General features: G+C 51.6%; 1 long non-coding RNA gene across 1 annotated transcript in view; it reads right to left on the reverse strand.

Moving 5' to 3' along the window:
* LOC144111508 (uncharacterized) overlaps positions 1 to 19,341 on the reverse strand; it is a 653,424-nt gene that overhangs the window by 189,355 nt on the left and 444,728 nt on the right. The window lies entirely within an intron of this gene.

Here is a 19,341-nt window from a genome sequence, read left to right on the forward strand (position 1 = left end):
AAGGACTTTCTTACGAACAGGAAAGCCACTCTCAAGATAGGGGAAGACTCCATCGAGGGCATTATACTTGGTAACACAGGAACGCCGCAAGGCTCGGTGTTATCACCGACCCTCTTCAACATTGCGATGTTGAGACTCCCCGAACTGTTGGCGGACATTGAGAATTTAAACCACACAATATACGCGGATGGCATAACATTATGGATAAATAAGGGGAGTGACGGACAAATTGAAAGCTCTCTGCAAAAAGCAATTGACATCATTGAAGAGTACCTGAAACCCAAGGGACTTAAACGCTCGGCCGAAAAGTCGGAAGCACTGTTCCTGATGCCCCCTGGAAAACGGCGGCTTCACCAAAAGCACGAGGCAAACATCCACCTGTATGTCAATGGCGGAGAGATCCCCGCGGTTGACAGTATCCGCGTCCTCGGGCTAAGGATTCAGGCGAATCGGAAGAATCATGAAACGCTTGCTAGGTTAGAAGCTAGTGCAAATCAGACGTGTCGCCTTATCAGAAGAATAGCGAACAGGCACGCTGGGATGAAGGAGGCGAATCTCTTGAGACTCGTGCAAGCCTTCGTAATCAGTAGGATAGTGTACGTGGCACCCTACCTGAAACTCAACGGAGCGGAACGGAACAAGCTCGAAATCATTATCAGGAAAAGTGTCAAGGTCGCACTCGGCCTACCCCCGAACACATCCACCGAGAGACTTATGAAGCTAGGGGTCTCCAACACTCTCGCGGAGCTCATTGAGGCTGCCCTTACCGCTCAGCATCAAAGGCTACTCGGTTCTGAAACGGGGAGGAAAATTTTAGAGAGATTGGGCTACGAGCCCAAGCATGAACATGCCCGCTCACGAGACATACCACGACAAATCAGGGACAAGATTAAAATCCCTCCGCTGCCCAGAAACATGCACCCCGCCTTTCACGAAGGCAGGCGCAAAGACAGGTCAGAAGCATTACATGCTAGGTATACAGGTCGACAGGACGTCCTGTATACGGACGCTGCAATATATGAGAGCAAAGCCGCACACGCGGCTGTGGCGGTTAAGGAAGACGGAACCCCGGTGGCGTGCTGCACAGTCAGTGGTGTCAAGACAGTAGAAGCTGAGGAAGTGGCGATAGCCTTAGCCGCCAGCCAAGGAGGGGTCAAGGTGGTCATTAGCGATTCAAAAAACGCTGTGAGAAATTACGAATCGGGGAGGGTGACGGAGACTGCCATCCGTATATTAAGCAGGGAAGGAGGACCCAGAGAACTGGTTCTGCTCGTTTGGGCACCAGCTCACCAAGGACTTAAAGGGAACGAGGAGGCTCATTCGGTCGCCCGAGGTCTCACTTACCGGTCGACCCCTGGGACCTCCCAAATCTCTGGAAGTACAAACAGCACAGAGGATATGCGCGCATACCAGGAAATCACACAATATACAGACTAAATCGTCAGATTTATCCGGGAGCGGACAAAACGCTCAATAAAAAAGAGGAGGTTCTTTGGAGGAAATTACAGACAGGGGTTTTTCCCAACCCAGTACTCTACAGCAAGTGGCATCCTACAGTATTCAGGTCAAAGTGCAAATTTTGCGATCAGCCAGCAAATCTGGTCCACATGGTGTGGACGTGCCCGGCTAAATATGATAGCTCACGCACTATAGAATCCTGGGAGGCTTTGCTCCGCAGCCCAGACCCCAACGTCCAGCAAGGCATCATCGGTCAAGCCCTTGCTGCTGCTGTATCCCAAGGGATCCCGGCCGACGGCTAGGGCCGACAGGGGAGATGGACATCTCTCCTGGCGTTCATTGACTGGTGTTACAATAAAGTTGTTTCTCTTTCTTTTGCGAACTGTTTGCTGGTCGGGCAACCTCTGATCGCTGACGTCACGAGCGCATACACGCCAAGCGTCGTCTGCTGCGGGCTGTTGAGGTGCTTGCACGCACACCGTAGGCAGCGGTCGCTCGAGAAGTTTTTTTTTTAGCCTAGCGAAATAAAATATATTTTTCGTGTTCTCTTTTGGGAAGACTTCAACTTGGTACGTGAGCCGAGTGATTCTTTGGAAAGCGGACTTGCTCGTGGTGCCCATTTTCTGATTGTTGAGGAAACAGAAATCGATGGACCGCTTATTTATTTTTTACGCTTAGAAGCATGCTGTTCGTATGTTATGAGTGTAGTCTTTTTTGAGCAGTCAAGTGCTCTCGTATGTGAAAAGCGGCATGTGCCGTGCATGCCTTCGCCGATGTGCGCCGTGAAAGCCGCGGCGTTTTGTAGCTAGCTACCAAGTTCTTGTCCGCTATTCATCACTCGATAATTAAGCTCAAATTATCAAAAAGTGCACTGCAGTAACCTTGAGGCACGAAAGAATCAGAGAAAAGGGCCGAGTGAGACGACGTCTGCCCTGAATGTACGCGTTTGTAAGTCGAAGGTACATTTCCTTCGACTCATAGAACCTTTTTGCAGGAACCAAGCCGCTTGCAAAACCCTACGTAACTCTAATGCTTTCACTGTCTGCACCGATGATTAGTCGCCGCCGTCTAAATGAGTACTTTGAAATAATAGTACAGCATGTTGCTGTGCGCGCACATTGTGTCCCAGGAGTGCGACGATTAGGAGAACTGCAGCCCCGCGTTGAGGTGGTATACATGGCTGTGCGCAAACAGTACTGCTCGTTTGCGTGACACAAAATGCCAGGTGGGTTATCCTAAGCTTTAATATTACGTACTCGTGCTCACAAATTGCACTTTTCATAATTTACACACCATGAAAGCATCTCTAATAAGCACCGATGATGCTGTATTGCCTGCTTGGGAAACTTCGCGTAGGATACGGGCGCTTCCCGTTTATTGTACCTGCTTTCTCTAACAAAGGAGTAAGCCGGGTTAGTTGGTACATTCTTTGCATGGACACAGCGCAGCAGACGGGACCAAGAAAGGAAGACACACACACGTGCGCTGACTATCAGCTGAAAGAAATATATTGCAGCAACGTTAATATATAAATCCCATACATATGATAAAAGCATGAAACCTTAATACTAGGTGACAAGATTCTTCTAATCATCCATCGAGAAATCCGGTTTCTTTTCAAGTAAACAGGAGTGCTGACGCAATTCTCCGCTCGTTGATGTATGGCATACGCCTCAAAAAGTTCGCGGTCAAGCTGGCTCTTTTAGCGTTTAAGAACTTTGGTCCTGTCCAAAGTGGCAGTGCACTGGCATGAGGTCACGTGTTCAGGCAAGTTCTTCCTTGCGCCGTCTTTTATATCTTTATTATGCTCTCTGAGCCTGTCATTCAAACAGCGCCCAGTTTGTCCTATGTATGCTGATCCACACGATAAAGGAATATCGTAGACGACTTCCTTTGTACAATCAATGAAGGCTTTTTCAGGCTTCTTTCCACAGTGTTTTGGCACCGTATCTGCTCGATTCTCAAGCTTGGAAAGTTTTTCGAGCTTGTTTGGCGCAGAGAAGTCCAACCTTACGTCGGACCGCCCTAAGGTTTTTTTCAGCGAATGACGCACGCCGTGCACTAGCGGGATCACAGCAGTTTTCTCTCTGCCCTCGTGCTCCTGCGTCGTTGTTGCCGCTTGCCAGAAGCTTGACCGCGAACTTTTTGAGGCGTATGCCAGAGAGCAACGAGCGGAGAAGTGCGTCAGCACACCTTCTGTTAACTTGAATGAAAAGAATGCAGATTTCTCGATGGATGATTAGAAGAATCATGTCACCTAGTTTTAAGGTTTCATGCTTATATCGTATGCATGGGTTTTATATATTAACGTTGCTGCAATAAATTTCTTTCAGCTGATAGTCAGCACCCGTGCGTGTCTTCCTTTCTTGGTCCCGTCGGCTGCGCTGTTTCCATGCAAAGACTGTTATCGCTTATATCACCAAAATTTAATTTTAGACCGGTTTAGCAAAAAATACGTTCGGACATTACTTGAATTAAGGAAAACAACCAGATATTTTGTCCACAGTCGACGCCGCCGGTTGCTGCCGGCTGCCTTCTGCACATGCTATGCACACAGGGTCACATATATCGACACTTCCCCCTTATTGTACTCGCGTCCTGCGATGTAGGCAGTCATCGCTTTGAGGGCACGGTAGCCAAAACTACGCTCGACAGCTATTTGCAGGCGCTAAAACTTGCGAATTCGCTCTCCGCAATCACCCAAATCGCACACACGAATCCTGCGTACTCGTTAGGCCTCGTCCTGAAAGGGGCTGGCGGTCCACCATCAACCGAAATTCAAGAATATGGCAAAAGTTCCTCACTGATTAGTAACAAAATGTGAAGATATGATATTGTCGCCGACAAACGTAGGGCGGCACGAAAAGGGGCTTTTTTAATCCGAAGGCCAGAAACCCAGCAGCGCGCGTTCGAACGGGAACGTCCTCTTCTTCGCTCCCACACGAGCCCAGTAATGCCGCTCGGCCGCATAGCGGCGCTCGCTGAGTGAGCAGTCTGGCATTGCCCCCCCTCCTTTCAAGAGGCATCGCCTCGATGCCTCCGGCAAGGGGGATAAAGAGTGTGGAGACACCGAAAGTGCGATGGCGTGTGGTGGCAGCACTGAATGTGAACTCCGGGAGGGGCTAACGGGCGTAATACGGTTTCATGTGGGACACGTGGACGACTTCAGACTTGGGCGGGCGAGAAGACCGGACACCTCCTTGCGGGTACACTTCATAGTTCACATCGCTGAGTTGACGTAGCACCTCGTAGGGGCCGAAGTAGCGCCGCAGAAACTTTTCAGAGCGACCGCGCACACGTATAGGGCTCCATACCCAGACGTGCTCGCCGGGTTGGTAAATCACCTCCCTGTGGCGGAGGTTGTAACGCCGGGCGTCAGATGTCTGCTGGTGGCGAATGCGTTGTCGAGCAAGGTGGCGAGCGGCTTCTGCATCGCGAACGAATTGGTCAGCGCCTGGAACAGACAAGGGGGTACAATCCGGGAGCAGCATGGCGTCAAGCATGGTCAGGGCATCTCGGCCATACACCAAACGGAAGGGGGTGAAGCGCGTCGTTTCTTGGAGGGCGGTGTTGTACGCAAACGTGATGTAGGGAAGTATTTCGTCCCAGTTGCGATGGTCAGCGTCGAAATACATAGACATCATATCTGTGATGGTCTTGTTCAGCCTCTCAGTAAGTCCATTCGTTTGAGGACCGTAAGCAGTCGTTTTTCTATGACTGGTGCCACTAAGACGGAGGACCTCGTGTGTAAGAGCCGACGTAAACGCGGTTCCCCGGTCAGTTAATACAACCACGGGGGCGCCGTGGCGAAGCACGATGTGGTGAACAAAGAACTGTGCAATTTCAGGCGCGGTGCCACGGGGAAGAGCCTTGGTTTCACAATAGCGGCTTAGGTAGTCCGTGGCAACAACAATATACCGGTTTCCCATGGAGGACACCGGGAATGGGCCCAGTAAGTCCATGCCGACTTGTTGGAATGGGATTTGCGGTGGATCAATTGGCTTCAGAAGGCCGGCCGGTTTTGTCGGTGGTACCTTCCGTCGTTGACACTCACGGCAGGTTCGAACGTAGCGTTGAACGACCCCAGCAAGCCGTGGCCAGTAGTACTTGTGGCGGAGGCGTCCCAATGTTCTGGAAAAACCGAGGTGGCCAGAAGAAAGGTCGTCGTGGCATTAAGCGAGAACTTCCTTACGAAGCACGGTTGGGACAACGAGGAGATACGCAGTGTCGGTTGGACCGTAGTTTTTCTTGTAGAGGACTCCATCTATTAAGCAAAACGACGAAAGTCCGCGCGAGAAGAGTCTGGGCGGAGACGGAGCGGTTCCTTCGAGGTACTCGATTAGAGTCAGCAGTTCGCAGTCGGCCCTCTGGTGGTGGCCAAGGTCGGATGTGGTGACAGCGCCGAGGAAAGCAGAATCGTCGTCGTACTCATCTGGTAGGCACGGAAGAGGAGCTCGGGAGAGACAGTCTGCATCGCTATGTTGCCGACCCGACTTATACACGATGGTGACGTCGAAATCTTGCAACCGAAGGCTCCACCGTGCAAGTCGCCCCAATGGATCTTTGAGGTTCGCAAGCCAGCACAAGGAGTGATGATTGCTGACGACTCGAAACGGGCGGCCGTAGAGGTATGGACGAAATTTTGTGATTGCCCTCACAACAGCGAGACACTCCTTTTCCGTTGTGGAATAATTCACTTCGGAACGGGACAAAGTGCGACTTGCGTATGCGCTCACGCCTTCCACACCGTCTTGCAACTGCACAATCACCGAACCGAGGCCCACATTGCTGGCATCTGTGTGCAGTTCCGTGTCGGCCTGCTCGTCGAAGTGGGCAAGGATAGGCCTAGATTAGAGGCAGGCCTTAAGCTCTATGAAAGCTTTTTCCTGATCTTGGCCCCAGAAAAAGGGTTCGGAGTCTTTTTTCAGGCGAGTCAGCGGCTCTGCGAGCTTGGAGAAGTTTTGAACGAACCTCCGATAATAGGCGCAAAGCCCCAGGAAACGCCGCAAGCTTCGTTTATCTGTTGGCTGGGGAAATGCAGCAACGGCGGCGGTCTTTTCTGGGTCGGGGCTAACGCCCTGAGCGCTCACAATGTGGCCAAGAAACTTGAGCTCCCGAAATGCGAAGTGGCACTTTTCAGGCTTGAGAGAGAGACCCGCAGAACGAATTGCTTCGAGGACGGCACGCAAACGTTTCAGGTGCTCCTCGAACGTGTCGGAGAAAATCACGACGTCGTCGAGATAGACAAGGCAGGACTGCCACTTCAGGAAAGTTAGTACGGTGTCCATCATACGTTGGAACGTCGCAGGGGCTGAACACAAGCCGAAAGGAAACACCTTAAATTCGTACAGTCCGTCAGGAGTAACGAAGGCGGTCTTTTCTCGGTCACGTTCGTCGACCTCGATTTGCAAAATAACCGCTACGAAGGTCGAGTGATGAAAAGTAGGTAACATGGCGGAGGCGGTCTAATGAGTCATCAATGCGCGGCAGTGGATAGACATCTTTTTTGGTAACGTTATTGAGACGTCTATAATTTACACAGAACCGTAGGCTGCCGTCCTTCTTTGCGACGAGAACAACAGGTGACGCCCAGGGGCTCATCGATGGATGTATGACGTCGTCGTGGAGCATTTCGGCAAGCGGCGGATAGCATCGCGCTCCTTCGACGAAACATGATAAGGACGCAGACATAGCGGTCTCTGGTCACTGTCGACGATAATACGGTGCTTAGTTATTGGCGTCTGGCGAACCTTGGATGTTGATGCAAAACAGTCGCGGAAAGAGTCAATAAGGCTTTCCACGCGGCGTTTCTGATTGGTCAGAAGGTCAGGGTTCACGTCGGTCCTAATGTCTGTTGCAGTGTCCTGTTCAGCTATTTCGGGGGCCGTTGTTGATAAGGCACATTGGCCGGCATGCTCGCCAAGTTCTTCAAAATGGGCAATCACCGTGTTGTTCGTCAAATGTTGGGGTTCACAACTAAAGTTGGTCACTAAGAGCGTGGTACGCGCGTGAACAAGGTCGACAAGGGCGCGAGCAACGCAAACTTGCCGAGACAGTAGCAGCGAGATATTCGCTTCGGCAATGCCCCGAGTACCGGAGCTGGTATCACACTGGACTGTGACAAACTTGCTTGCTCTCGGCGGTATCGTTGTGTGTTCATCAGAGATGCGTAATGGTGCTCTGTGCGGCTCGGGGTCGGTATCAACGGCTCGCTATGTCGAAAACGATACCAATTGCTCGTGCAGGTTGATGACCGCCCCATACTCTTTAAGGAAGTCCATGCCGAGAATCAGTTCTTTAGAGCACTCTCGTAGCACGGCGAAGGAGCCAGTGAAATTTGCACCGCGGATCTTTATACGGCTGGTGCAGACGCCAACCGGCGTTACCACATGGCAACCAGCTGTGCGTATCTGCGGCCCATGCCAAGGTGTTAGAACCTTTCTGAAGGTTGCGGCTAGGTTACTACTCATGACAGAAAAGTCGGCTCCGGTATCGACGAGTGCAGATACGTCATAGTCATCGGCGGCAACAAGAATTTCGGCGGCGGAAACAATTGTTTGACAATTTGTCGGCGAGGTTTTTGGTGCCGTCGTCGATGGGGTCGTCGGTGAGGTCGGCGGTGGGATCGTCTTTAAGGTCGGCGGGTGGGGTCGTCGCATAAAATCGTCGCATGGAGGCTGTTCACTGTCTGCGGCAGCGGCGGTCCTACCCCCAGAGGGCGCCGTCTTCAGCTTTCCCGGCGGGGAGACGTGCCTCTGAATTGGCCAGATGATGGTGCATGACTGGGTGGTGCATGACTCATCTTAGAGACGGCGACCTAGACTGGCGTCGTGGAGGCGTTGAGGGCAGCACATTATCGGCCAGGTACTGCTCAATGTCTCGCGGTCTCTCACCATAGCGCGGTCGAGGTGCGCTCGATGGAATTCCTCTTAATCCCATCCGCCGGTAGGGGCAGTTGCGGAGGATATGACAGGGCTCCCCGCAGTGGTAGCATAGTGGCCGGTTGTTGGGTGTGCGCCACGCGTCAGCTTTTCGAACAGGGCGCGGGTCACCCAGCTCGGCGGAGGGAAAGTACCCCTGCGTTTGTTCAGCAGCAGGGCGGAACGCATGTGGAACTGGCGCAGGTCTCCGCAGAGCTTCCCTGTAGCTCATGATGTACGGCTCCGGCTGCGGTGTCCGTAGGGCTTCGTTGTAGCTGCTGGCGTACGGCTCCGGCTGTGGTGCCGGTGGTGGCTGGACTGCTCGCCGAATTTCCTCGCGGACGGCATCGGCTACAGCTGCAACACTGGCAGGTGGAACATCTAAGCGGAGGTTGCGCAGTTCGCGAACTACACTCCGCACAAGCTCCCGAAGAGCCTCGTCCCCGGCGACTGGCAGGGACGCACAATAGTTGCTGGCCGCAACACTTCCTGGACGACCGTACTGCGCACTGCGATCCTGTAAGGAACGTTCCATGCCTGTGGCTTCTTTAGCGAAGTCAGCGACGGTTCTTGGTGGGTCGCGTATGAGGCCAGCGAAGAGCTGCTCCTTCACACCACGCATGAGGTGGCGCACCTTGGTAGCCTCTGGCATGGCAGGGTCAGCCCGATTGAAAAGACGTGCCATGTCTTCAATAAACATAGCGACGCTTTCGTTCGCCTGCTGTGACCTGGTGCGAAGGGCGAGTTCGGCATTTTCCTTGCGTGCGTTTGTGCTGAAGGTAGCCAGCAACTGATGGCGGAGCACTTCCCAGTTCGTAAAGGATGCCTCATGGTTCTCGAACCATGTCTTCGCAGAATCTTGGAACGAGAAATAGACGTTTCGTAGTTTTCGGTCGTCGTCCCACTGGTTAAAAGTGGCCACACGGTCAAAGCTGGACAACCAGTCCTCGACGTCCTCAAACCGATCGCCGTGGAAGGATGGTGGTGAGCGAGGGGTGAGAACTACAACGGGTGGGACAGTGCCGGAAGGCTGGCCTGTCTGGCTGCCTGTAGTAGACGTCATGGTACGCACCGGCCTCGGTGGCTGACACTCAGGTTGCAGGCCTCACAGGCGGCGGCTCGCTTTGTGGACGGGTGTTGTGTCCAAGCGTCGCTGATCAGCGTCAGAGTTGCCCTCGGGGTGAGCGCTCATGGAACGATACCCAGCGGCTCCACCAAAATGTCGCCGACAAACGTATGGCGGCACGAAAAGGGGCTTTTTTAATCCGAAGGCCAGAAACCCAGCAGCGCGCGTTCGAACGGGAACGTCCTCTTCTTCGCTCCCACACGAGCCCAGTAATTCCGCTCGGCCGCATGGCGGCGCTCGCAGAATGTGAGCGGTGTGGCAATATTGTCACCGATAAACGGTCAAAGCACTCAAAGCCAGGTTTAATTAGACGTGCTACGCGTCCAAGACAGCAGGGAGCTCGTAAGAGGAAGACGAAAACCTCTAGCCCCTCGAGAGCGCAAGGCATGGCAAGTCCCATCTAAAACAGTTCGGCCGCGGCATGCCGCCACTGGATTGGTTGGGACTGTGGCATTACTCCCCCTCTCTGAAGGGCAACGACTCGGTGCCGCAACAGTGAGAAGCACGAAGACAAGTCACTCATAATGGCAAAGCCTTTAGCGCAAAAAAACGAGGACGTGGAAGGAAGACGGGACAGCGCTAACTTCCAACTGGCGTTAATTGAAATACTGAGGCATATATATAGCGAAGCAAGCATAGAAATACACAAAGGATACAAAAGATCACACTCTACGCATGCGCCCACCACTGCAGTCTAGGAAAGCGATTTCCTTGTCAGAAAGATTAACAGAAGGCGTGCTAACGCAGTCCGCTCCCCTTTTCCTAATCAACCGGGCTTCGATTATTTCACGTGTGCAGCGGTCTATACTTTTCGCCTCTACTGTGCATGCGCCGAACATGGGCGCGCATGATTTGCTAGGACAGTGATGACAATGTTCAGACAGGTTACCGTCTCTTGGGTTTGCCACGTTCCGCTTGTGTTCAGCAAGCCTTTCATTAAGGCATCTGCCGGTTTGCCCTATGTATACCCGACCACAGGTTAAAGGAATACTGTATACTACCCCTAGCGAGCACTCCACAAACTTATTTCTATGCTTCACTTTACACCCCGCTGACTGTCTTGGAAAAGGGTCCGTCAACTTACACAATTTTGACAGCTTGTCTGGGGCAGAGAATGTCAACTTCACATCAACCTTTGGCAACCCCCTTCAGCCTATGGGATATGCAGTGCATATAAGGAATCACCACCGTCTTTTTCTTTTCGGCAGATGTTTCGCAACCGCTCTTTTTACGCTTCTTCAACAAGGCTTCCGCCACAGAAACGAGCACTTCTTTGGGATACCCGGCGGGCGCATGCGTAGAGTGTGATCTTTTGTATCCTTTGTGTATTTCCATGCTTGCTTCGCTATATATATGCCTCTGTATTTCAATAAACGCCAGTTGAAAGTTAGCGCTGTCCCGTCTTCCTCTCACGTCCTCGTTTTTTGCGCTAAAGGCTTTGCCATTATGAGTGAGCAGTACCAACTAGCCCAAGAATCAGCACGAAGACAAGGGACGGCACATGTGTCCGGCGGCTGGTGTGGACCGGCCTGAAGGGCTAGCGGGCGTGGTACGGCTTCATCCGTGCGACATGGAAGACTTCGGGGGTCGGCCGTGTAGAGGAGCGAACTGTACCCTGAAGAAGAACTTCATAGTTCACCTCACTGACTTGGCGGAGTACCTCGTAGGGGCCAAAATATCGGAGTAGAAGCTTTTCGGAGCGCTCACACATGCGTATTGGGCTCCAAACCAAGACTTGTTCGCCGGGCTGGTAACTAACAGCTCGGTGGCGGAGGTTATAGCGGCGAGCGGCGAGGGCTTGCTGGTGCTGGATGCGCTGTCGGGCGACTTGGCGGGTGGCCTCGGCGTGACGAACGAATTGGGCAGCACCCATAACAGATGAGGCACTACTAGTAGGGAGCAACATGGCGTCCAGCATGGTTGTAACTTCGCGACCATGCACCAAACGAAATGGAGTGAAGCGTGTCGTTTCTTGCAGAGCAGTGTTATAGGCAAATGTGACGTAAGGGAGTATGGCGTCCCAGTTGCGGTGGTCTGCGTCAACATACATGGAAATCATGTCAGCGATCGTCTTGTTGAGCCGTTCGGTGAGGCCGTTCGTTTGAGGGTGGTAAGCGGTTGTCTTGCGGTGACTGGTGCCGCTCCGGCGCATAACCTCCTGCGTAAGGGCCGAGGTGAAGGCCGTTCCTCTGTCAGTTAAAACGATGGCGGGTGCACCGTGACGAAGCACAATATTTTGAACGAAAAAGTTCGCAATTTCATCAGCGGTACCACGAGGGAGAGCTTTAGTTTCACAGTACCGGCTGAGGTAGTCGGTGGCGACCACAATGTAGCGGTTACCCAGCGAGGACTCCGGAAATGGGCCCAGTAAGTCCATACCGACTTGGTGGAAGGGGACTTGTGGCGGAATAATAGGCTGCAGTAGTCCGGCTGGCATAGTCGGCGGCGTCTTGCGACGTTGGCACTCACGACAAGTTCTGACGTAACGCTGGACAATTGAAGCAACCCTGGGCCAGTAGTACTTTTGGCGTATCCGCGCCAAAGTGCGAGAAAAACCCATGTGACCAGAACATGGGTCATCATGGCACGCCTGTAGAACTTCGTCGCGCAAGGCCGCAGGTACGACGAGCAGATCGGCAGCTTCCTTCGGGTTGTAGTTTTTCTTATACAGAACGCCATCGCGCAAACAGAATGACGACAGTCCACGTGAGAAGATTCGCGGGGGTGACGCAGCGCTTTCTTCAAGATACTCAATGAGAGGCCGTAGTTCACTGTCGTTCCTTTGGTCTTGAGTGAGGACCGACGGGGAGATGGCGCAGAGAAAAATAGAATCGTCGTCGGGATCAGCTCGGTTGTCCTCGATAGGAGCACGAGACAGACAGTCGGCATCACTGTGCTTCCTACCGGACTTATAAACGATGGTGACATCGAACTCTTGAAGCCGAAGGCTCCAGCGTGCAAGCCGTCACGAGGGATCTTTGAGGTTCGCCAGCCAACACAGTGAGTGGTGGTCACTGACGACCCTGAAAGGACGGCCATATAAGTACGGACGAAATTTGGTCACTGCCCACACAACGGCCAGGCATACTTTTTCGGTAGTGGAATAGTTTGCTTCAGATCGTGACAAGGTGCGGCTCGCGTATGCGATTACACGTTCGAGGCCATCTTGCCACTGCAGAAGGACCGCACCGAGGCCGATGTTGCTGGCGTCTGTGTGCAGTTCAGTGGCGGCTGACTCGTCGAAGTGTCCAAGGATGGGCGTACTTTGGAGACGAGTTCGGAGGTCTTCAAAAGCCTTCTGTTGTTTCAGGCACCAGAAGAACAGTTCGGAATCTTCCGTGAGGCGGTTGAGGGGCTCAGCGATCTGGGAGAAGTTCTACACAAAACGCCGATAATAGGCGCAGAGACCCAGAAAGCGGCGCACGCTTGGCTTATCGGTGGGCACAGGAAAAGCAACCACGACGGCTGTCTTATCGGGGTCAGGGCTAACCTCTTTAGCACTCACGATGTGGCCCAAAAACTTCAACTCTTCGAAAGCGAAGTGGCACTTGTCAGGCTTCAGGAAAAGTCCGGCCGACCGAATTGCTTCGAACACAGCGCGCAGGCGTCTCAGGTGCTCTTTAAACTTATCAGAGAAGATGACAACGTCATCCAAGTACACGAGACAGGACTACCATTTCAGGTCGGCAAGAACGGTATCCATCATCCGCTGGAAGGTTGCAGGAGCCGAGCGCAGGCCGAAAGGGAGCACCCGGAATTCGTACAGACCGTCCGGTGTAATAAAGGCGGTCTTCTCCCGGTCGCGTTCGTAAACTTCGATTTGCCAATAGCCGCTGCGTAAATCTAGCGATGAGAAGTACTTGGCGTGGCGCAGCCGATCCAGGGAGTCATCAATGCGTGGAAGAGGATAAACATCTTTTTTTGTGACTGTTTAAACGTCGGTAATCAACGCAGAACCTTAGGGTTCCATCTTTCTTTGCTACTAGAACAACAGGCGACGCCCACGGGCTCGTCGACGGCTGTATCACGTCGTCCTGGATCATTTCTTGAACTTGGCATCGAATGGTATCACGCTCCTTTGAAGAGATCCGGTAAGGTGGCTGACATAACGGCCGCTGGTTGGCGTCGACTATAATTCGGTGCTTAGTGAGCGGTGTCTGCCTAAACTTAGAGGTCGAGGCGAAGCAGTCACAGAAAGACTGGATAACGCTTTCGAGGCAGCGTTTCTGATTAGACGGGAGGTTCGGGTTCACGTCAGTTTTTATGGGAATGGTCGGTGCCTCCACTCATGCCGAGGCTTCGGACAAAGCGTGCTGTTTCGTGAATTCGCCGAGTTCTTCGAAATACGCAATAACTGTTCTGCCAGGCAAACACTGAGGTTCACAGCCAAAATTGGTTACCAAGAGCTCAGTTCGGCCATTGTTCAGCTCGACAATTCCGCGAGTAACACAGACTTGCCGACCAAGGAGCAGCGACATGTTGGTTTTAGGGATGCCACGAGTACCAGTGATGTTGTCGCAATCTATGGTAACAAACATGTTAGCTCTTGACGGGATTAATACGTGGTCGTCAAAGACGCGTAACTTAGTCCCGCGTGACTCAGGATCGCCGTCAACATGGGGTTGAGTGGAAAATGGCACGACCAGCTCCTGAAGGTTGATGACAGCACCGTACTCCCGAAGGAAATCCAAACCAAGTATCCCCGATCAAAACGCACGACAGATTTTTTTGTCGCGCATCTGTCGCGCGACACAATTTTGTGTCGGAAGACAAGCTGTCTTGTCGTGCCTTGTGTCGTGCGACAAGCTTCGTGTCGTGGGTTCTTTCGCGCGACAAAGTTGTTTGTAGCAGGTTCTGCCGCACGGCAGACATCTTTCCTGCATTTTGTCGTGCGAAGAAGGTCCCTGTCACAGCATTTGTCGCGCGACAGAGGGAGTCGTGCCGCGCGACAGAGATTGCGTGCCTCAGCAAAGTTGCCTGTCGTGGGTTCAGTCGCGCGACAGACTTCTATCGCGCCTCTTTTCACGCGACAAAAGTACCTGTCGTGCGGCCTGTCGCGCGACTCAACAGCTTGTCGTGGGATATGCCGCGCGACAGATACCTGTCGTGGGATGAGTCGCGCGACAGATACCTGTCGTGGATTGTGCCGCGCTATAGATACCTATCGTGGGATGTGTCATACGACAGATTCCTGGTGAGGGTAATTGTTTTACTGCAGAATTCTAGAAATACTGTCGTGCTGTCGTGTGACAGCGATAGGATGAAATTGACCAAAGGTACTGCAAAGCGCGTTCATTGTGGCGAGTCGCGAAGAGGATGCGAGGTGCTCTGATCTGTTGGTCACGGGCACCGAGTGAAATGAAGTGCTCATTCAAATTGGTGAATCGAGTTTTCAACTCGCTTCCCACGACCTGGTTCTCTCACCGAACGAGAATTGGCTTAGAGGAGAGGCACTGCTCGAGCACTCACCTAATTCCCTTCTTTTCCCAAATGACAATGTGACGAAAGTAGTGCATGCTCAAGAGTATAATGCGGCTTTGAAAGCCCAAAAAGCTGTAATGCACAAGCGACGAAGCCAGCGGTGCCTGCGTATCCGCACCCGCTTGCGGTGGCGGCATGTAGCTGCAGCTACGACAGCGCCTGCACAGCAATCGGTGTGCGCAAGTCGAATGGCGCTACTGAAAGTCAGTGTCCTCTTGGCTTCTGTGACATGTTCAAGCCATGTAACATAATATACCGCTACTACTACAGGCGCAGAAAAGGCCAAGGACACTTCTATGCGTCGCCGAAAAGAATGTCGTTATAATCGTCAATCAGCGAAAATTACTCGCCATAACCATCCAGCTGCACAAAGGCAGCATGTGTGTACATGCACGCAGTTCTCTGTATAAATGTTCAAAGCAACCCCGATATCATTTTTCCGCGTTCCAGTTTCAAGAGCGTCAGCTCTTACTACTTACGTTTGTCAAGGACACGTCTGTCTGCAGGGAAGGTCAAATTGGCCAAGACAGTTACCACACTATATCACATGCAACAGCGGGCGCGTAGAGCCTCAGTTGTCACAGATACCTTCGATCCGTTTTACATATGCCAGTATAGCGGCTATCGAAGTGGAACCCCGGGGACCCCTATTTGCATCAAATTTGGGGTCCGCCCGTTTGACGCATAACGATCGAAGTGGTGTCATTTGACTTGTCATGTTCCTGAGGATAAAATAAATATTTAGATGAAGCCCAAAATATGTGTGGGATTCGTACCGACGACCTTTCGCCCCCAAACCGTGCATTGCGGGGACTTCCAGACAGCCATAAGGCCTAATCGTTTGTCGCAGAGGGTTCCGGATGCGGTCAAACAATTAGTCTTGTTGTAATGCACACGTTTTTAAAATTCGTTAACTGATATATAAGGAGGAAACATACCGTTTATAGCGAAGGTGGCTGTAAATCGCAATAGTAGTGCAAAATCATTGAAGTAGATGTCGCTGCTTGTATCTTAGAACGAATGTTTCCGAAACGAAACGCCCTCAGATGGTTGTATTTTGTCTTCTCCACGTTTGCTGAGCACCCCAATCTAAACACTTGAAGCTCTCGTAGCTAACGCTCTTAAGTCCAACGCTGATGCAGTGTTGGCGGAGAATTTTTTAGCGGCAGTGACGTGGTGCTTATCATAAAATAGCAAAAAAAAATACTTTACGACGTCGTTCATTGCCTTCACTAAAAATTTCATGACGGTGACACGAAAATGTCGCTAAATATAGACAACAGCGTATGCAGCCGAAAGTGAAATGCGGCGGCCGGCGAGTTTGAACCGATTTGATTTTCGGTCGAAATGAGAATTAAGTCTTGGGACTGACGTCAACCGCGCGCTTTAAAGAGTTTCGCCTGCTTTGACACAGTCTAGCTCCTGTGCACCCGCTCTCGGTCCTCTAAACTACTCTGGTCCCAGTGTGACTGTGTGCTATGACAATCTAAGCGAAAAGGAGGATGTCTGGGGCTTTTGATGTGCACCACGGCCATACAGTTGAGCGACATGATAACGTACGGGCGCGGCATGCCAGCCTGAATACCGGCCGCCAGCGTCAGAAAAATGCGACAGTGATGTTTGTTCATGTCCATACTAAGCCGTCGGATGGAGTATCGTTGGCCAATATCGAGTCGTTGGTAGAAGCGATAACAGGAATACAAACAAATGTCTCCCCACGGCGCCTTTAATTGCTGCTGCTCAATCACGGCTGTCCTGGCCACAGCTGGCTCCGCTCCTGCAGGTGTCGCGGAAATCGAGCATATCTTTGTTTTACTATGAGACGAGGTTCACAGTGAAACGATGACGAGAGCAGCACCTCAGTGCTAGCCAGTTTCGAAGTGCACTCAGCTGCTGCATCGATGTGAAACTGGCTAGGCTTAGCGACGACTAGGGCAGCCAGGGGGTAGTGCGTAGTTCATTGCCCAGCGCGCCCACGGGCGGCGTCGTTCCCGAAAGCTCGCCTCGCTCACTCCGGCTGGCTCACTGATTGGCTCAACAACTTGCGACCTTCACTCGGAAGGCTGGAAAATCGAGAAGCGAGCGGCTGGCGATACTTTATGCCCACGTTTGCAGTACTGGTGAACAACCTTTAACGGCCATATGCTTGGGTTATCGGCTGCGTTGCGGCGAGTCTTAGTTAAGATCGTCCGCGACGCCATCGTCACCCTCCGTGACATACCGGCTGAGAACACAGTACGTGCCGAAACAGCTCGTATTTATCGTAGCGATACGAACTCGAAAACACGGCTGCTTCGATGCGCTAGTGGGCTCTTGCTTGTTAAACTACACGCGATCAGGATGCGGCGTTAGCTAAAGTGAGACGCAAGTATCGACGTAGTTTCTTAACGCAGTTGATATCAAAGCAATCCGCTTGTACTGGTCACCGATTAAGCTGTTAAGTTTCATGATCTCCGGTGAGCGTGCCAGTGTCGCGCAAATAAATGCATCGCAGCTACTCTCCATCGTGCCAATTGCGTTCATCTTATCCACGATATTCGCCAGCTTGAGATACGGCTCTTTTCTTCGCTGTTTTTGTCGCAACTTAGTGATTTTATCTGGCATCAAAAGAAATTGCATTCTGTCAACACCGTCGTCTCCTCCGTCGTCTGCTAGGGCATCCGGGTCACTTCAGGGGATCACAGGATCGCAGCTTCTACAAACGACATGGCAGAAAAAGTAACTGAAAGCGCTTTAGTATACTTAAATAATCTAAAAATAATTTAAAATAAATGCAGTGTCTTTGTTGTGAAGATAATATAAATATTCATGGTTTAAAAAACATATTTTTTGTCGGTTGCAATTTTTTCACCGACACGAAAGCGCAGCCGTCGGCGCCATTGCAGCGCAACCAACGCGTCGTGTTTTGTATTATTTGCCTCTTTGAGGCATTGCTTGAGTAATTGTACGGCGGACACGTGTGAAGAACTCATTAAATCGGAAGGTGAGCAGGAGTGTGTTTTGGAAGCCAACGACCAGGATTTCGGCCTGTCAACATTCGCGAGTTTCAACGGGTAAGCCATGAAGAAAGACAGCGCTGCGACGTCTTGTCATCTGTAAAGGGAACGAAGACTCCTGCGCCGTTTTACTAAGCCTGGATGAATCGCATGGCCGGTGAGTCCCGCTCTGCGTTTCTTTGCTAATGATCTGTATTCACACGCGCTATTTGTATGCGGCTATATAGGGATGTGAGCGGAGGCAGTCCGCCTGCTGTTGCCGCAGCTATAATGTGGCGCCAAAAAAGCAGCGCCTATATCCTGCATGGCAAGTGTTGTTCTCATTGTCTTTATGTGCATTTAGTACTCGCGTGCCGTGGTAAATAAAAATGGCACCAGATATCACAACAGAGTTACGCTTTCACGTGCTAGCGCTTCGACACTCGGTGCAAAAGCATGGATTTGCACTGCGTAGAAGACGATGAGCGAGAAGTGCCGCGCGGCGGAGCGCTCGCGCTAGGCCAGCTGCGCTCAGACACCGCACTTTTTTGCTCAGGGTTAGTACTCATCGGATTAGTGCTTGTGCCTTATTATGCGTCATACTAAATTCTGAGACAGTGATCGCATGCGAAAGGCTAGTTCATATTCATCGCCTTGTCATTTGTAAACTTGTCTGTGCTTCCCCAGTGGAACATAATTTGAGGCAGTGTTATGTCAAAGTTAGATCAATCTTGCCTCTCCTGAGCTGTAAACGTTGATGCTTCCTCTCTTTCTGAGCACTGCGAGCTGTCGGAGATGCAACTGCACAATTATTTAGGTTTTCTACCTTTTTGCTATATCCCTCGCTTTTGCGGCCCGCATTCAAGTCGTTCGCCATTGTCGATGGTTTTTTTTGTTACTTCTTTTCGCTTTGTTATTTATTCTTGGTTGCGTGCCATCAGCAGTGGTGCCGGCGATTCTCCGAGCTCAGAACTTTTCCCAGGGACGGGATCCTACTCACAGACCTCTCTTGGCCGCACTCACGAGTGTTCTTTGGTATTTTTTGTTTCCCTTGCCCTTACTTGCATGGCCAGTCGACAAATTTGTGCAGCTTTTAATCGTATGCAGATTTGTTAAATGCGCTAGCAATTTTTCTATGATGCTAAGCTGTGCTGTGAGATATCAAGCTTCTTGCTAGTGAAGGCATGCTTTTTTCCATTCTCTCTTCTCATTTAACCAAGGCAGACTGGTTGCAACTTTCAAATTAATACCTAGACATTGGTGCAAGGCACCATGATAGGAATTAATGAAAACCTGCACATCCTATATTCAAATTGGTGTGCGGCATTTCAGCCAGCTCATCTTTCAGTGTGGTTATAACAGTCATTGTGACTCTTCTCAA

This window comes from Amblyomma americanum, chromosome 11 (genome assembly GCF_052857255.1).
Source record: "Amblyomma americanum isolate KBUSLIRL-KWMA chromosome 11, ASM5285725v1, whole genome shotgun sequence".
NCBI classification, from domain to species: domain Eukaryota; kingdom Metazoa; phylum Arthropoda; class Arachnida; order Ixodida; family Ixodidae; genus Amblyomma; species Amblyomma americanum.